We start from the raw sequence: 3,721 nt of genomic DNA, 5'->3' as shown, positions 1-3,721 counted from the left end.
CTCTCATCACGGCCCTCCGAAGCTTAAGTCAGAGGGGGCTAATATGTGGGGGGAGTAAAGGAGGAGAATGTTTGTTCTCTCTTTTTTGTGTATATCTGTGTCCGTTCCCTTCTCTTTCCCACCAGGTTCCCTTTTTGTAGAAAGGTATCACGTTACCTGGGAGGGGGCAAGGGGATTTGTCTTCTTTCGTGATAATTGGGCACGATCATGCTTATTAATGGCGTTGTGGAGAATAAGGCCGGATCAGGCCGGAGTCAGGAAGCTGTCACGATTGATCGGACCCGTTGGGATGGTTGAACCGCCGGCCGTGGTGGGCCTGGGGTTCGTAGATGGCAAGTGCATTGATTGCTGAGTGAACCAGTGGTCAGGAAGAGCCATGTGCTTTGATGGTTCAGTGATCCGGAGATCACCTTGAGCCGTGTTCATTTAATGACTGAGTGCATCGGAGGCCTGAGGGGGTCTCATGCATTAATGATAGGGCGTGCCGAATGCCTGCGGAGATCTTGTGCCTTGATGACTTGGAGATGGTGGCAGATTGTAGTGGAGTTATGTATTTAGTTGTCAGATCCTTTAGAGGGTTAGGAGGAGATCGGATATTTGGCTAAGGCACGGGTCCGGCACGGGTGCCGAGCCGAGATCTTTAACTTTACATCATTTTCTTCTTTAACATGATACATTCCTCCTTTAGTATTAGTCGATTTTTGAGGTTTCTCGTTCTTATCTATTGTATCCCAGGCCTGTGCATTTTCTGCCAACAGATCAAAATAGTCCCAGGCTTCCTCTGGTTCCTTATTCATAAATTCACCATTACACATCATTTCCATAAATTGTCTCATATTGGAGGTCAAACCATCATAAAAGAAACTGATGATTCTCCAAATTTCGTATCCATGATGTGGGCAAGCAAGGAGAAGGTCCTTAAATCTTTCCCAACACTGAAAAAATGTTTCTCCATCTTTTTGTGCGAAGTTCATGATATTTCTTCTAAGTGTGTTTGTTTTATGTGTTGGGAAGAATTTCTTTAAAAATTCCCTTGTCATCTCTTGCCAAGTAGCTATGGTCCTAGGTCTTAAAGAATGTAACCATGACTTAGCTTTTTCCTTTAAAGAAAAAGGAAATAACTTAAGCTTAACTACTTCTTCAGTGACATCATTGAAATGAAGTGTTGAACACACTTCATCAAATTCTTTTAGGTGCAAATAGGGACTTTCAGAATCAAGTCCGTGAAACTTTGGGAGTAATTGGATTATTCCTGGTTTCATGTCAAAAGCTCCCGCAGCAGTAGGAATAACCATACAGGATGGGGTACTGGTCCTAGTGGGTTGTAGATAATCACGAAGCGTTCTACTAGGTAGGTCATCTTGGTATTCATTATCTCCATGATTACTCTGACTATCCTCCATTTGATTAATTGAACTTTTATCCCTTGATTCAACTCGAAATAATCTTTTCGTTTTATCCCTTTGCCACAACCGCATATACTGACCAATTAACCAGTCGACTTTTTTTTTTAATTATTATTATTAATTAATTATTTATTTATTTTGTATATATATATATTTTTTTTAGAGTTTTGGATGAGTATGAATATTACCTAAAGCTATGAATATTGACACCCTGCTACTAAAATTATTCACAATCAAACAATATCAAAGCATAGCACCCTTATTTCTAATGTTTTCCTAAAAATTTCTAGACAGCTCCTAACTGGTTTGAAGAGTACACTTAAGCCTCCAATCCGGTCTAATAACCTAGTCGACCAGGTAAGCTCCCAGGTAAGTGGAGGGGTCACGATGCGTATAGCAAAGGTCCCACTTAAAACCCACTTTTCTCGAACAGAAACTGTCTCCCTTTAATCACTTAGAGGGACAAAGCTTGCCTAGACATCGACCGGGGTCATAGAGCGAAATTGGTGCAACTTTCAGTGGTCTTCGTCCTATTGAGCTCGATTATCCTTAGGGGCCAACGTCTAGTTGATTTTAATTAGGCTTAGGATATTTATGCACTTGGATGATTTTTGGGCTAAGGACGAGTGATGAAATCCCGACCTTATCTTTTTAATGGGTTCAGCCCTTAGATTATTTTATGCAAATGCTTTATACTATATGCAACAATCAAGAAGATTTTTAACATTTTATGTCATGACATTAAATTGCATTTGAATAGTTGATCAAGCAAACTAGCTAAATTTTTTTATTTATTTATTTATTTATTTTTTTATTATTTTAATTAATAATTTTTTTTTTAATTTTTTAAAATAAGAGTAAAATTATAATCTAGGAAAAATAGGACTAGTATGAGCAAAACAGGAAAATTACTTTAAATACTCACGGCCAGAGTTCGTTCACTCCGGGAATCCAAAAATGTGATCTTGATCTTCCTCGTTACTGGTCCTGCTTTGTATCGTCCTTGAATCTGAAAAGATTTGAAATTTCAGCTGTGTTAAAAATAAAGAAAAATTGAAGAACTAGAAATAGAAATTTTCAGCCTTGTTCTCGTTCGCACGTTGCAAATCCCCGGCAACGGCGCCAAAAACTTGCTACGTCTTTAATCTTGCTCTTTTAAAAAGGAAAATTAAATGTAGAATACCCCAAGTATAGGGTGTAGCAAAATAATATTCTCGGTGAGTCCGAGATCGTATCCACAGGGATTTGACTATGAACAAAAAACTAAAGGCTAATTTATATTCAGCTTGGAATAACTAAGGCATCGGGATTCAGCTTAGTACTTCTTCATGCATTTCTTTTAATCACCTATTACCTCAGTTAGATCTGAGTGAAGACCTAAGTGGAAAATAAAGCGGTGAAAATCATAAATAAATGGATCTTTATGGACAGTATTCAATTAATTTTACTTTAGACTATAGGGGTTTCTAAGCATCTGCTATACCCTGGGAGAAATAACAGATCAAACAAATGTATAAGTTTAAAGTAATTCCTAAACATTCACTGCACATAAATGATATTAAAATTTAATTGATGATTAAAAGAATACATGAAAAAAATACTAGGCTATTCCCTAGCCTTAGCTAAAAGAGATTTAGCTATCCATATGAGATGCAAGCATTTTTATAAAAGGGATTAGCATAGAGTAAATAAAATAAAGCATAAATCCCTTTTTCTTTTCTTTTTTTTTTGGTTTCCTTTGGTTGAGAAAACAGAGTGCTCTGTTTTCTCTTCTCTCTTGCGTCTCCTCCTCCTCTCACCCGGCTGGCTCCCTTCCTCTTCCGTCACGGCAGCTGGCCTCCTCCTCTTCTAGAACAGCCCCCTGGTCACCTCTCTCCTTTCTGGCCTCTCCTCCTTTTCCAGAATCGACTGAGGAGATGGATTGGAAGAGGAGGTGCAGATTTTGTGCTTCTGTCCCCTCTTTGCTCCGTCTCTCCCTTCTTGATCCGTGACCTCCCTTCGCCTCCTCTTTTTCCTCCACCGGATGTAAGATCCATCCCCTCTCTCTTCTTCACCTGGGTCCTTTTATAGGCTGCGGTTGCTTGGGACGGTTTTGAACACTGATGAGACGCGGCTTGGAGATGGGAAGTTGCTGGGAAACCATGGGTGTTGGGAAGACTCCTCAGATGGCTGGAATTTATTCGCTGGGAAGGGAGTGGAGGACTCGGCTGGATGAAACGATCGAATGCCACGACGCTTGGGATGCTCTTCATGGCTGGGATGGTTCTCTGTTGCTTGGAAGCCGAAAGAGCTTGGGGAGTTGCTTCACGGATGAA

At 39.9% G+C, this 3,721-nt stretch overlaps 1 non-coding gene across 1 annotated transcript; it reads left to right on the top strand.

The window, feature by feature from the left end:
• The first annotated feature begins 885 nt into the window (after positions 1-885).
• On the top strand, positions 886-992 carry LOC120108135. The gene has a single exon (XR_005509606.1). It is a non-coding gene; the product is annotated as a small nucleolar RNA R71 (small nucleolar RNA).
• The last annotated feature ends 2,729 nt before the right edge of the window (positions 993-3,721 follow it).

This window comes from Phoenix dactylifera, unplaced genomic scaffold (assembly GCF_009389715.1).
Source record: "Phoenix dactylifera cultivar Barhee BC4 unplaced genomic scaffold, palm_55x_up_171113_PBpolish2nd_filt_p 001194F, whole genome shotgun sequence".
In the NCBI taxonomy this organism is placed as follows: domain Eukaryota; kingdom Viridiplantae; phylum Streptophyta; class Magnoliopsida; order Arecales; family Arecaceae; genus Phoenix; species Phoenix dactylifera.
Note: the sequence above shows the minus strand (reverse complement) of the source record. Positions and strands in the feature narration are given on the sequence as shown.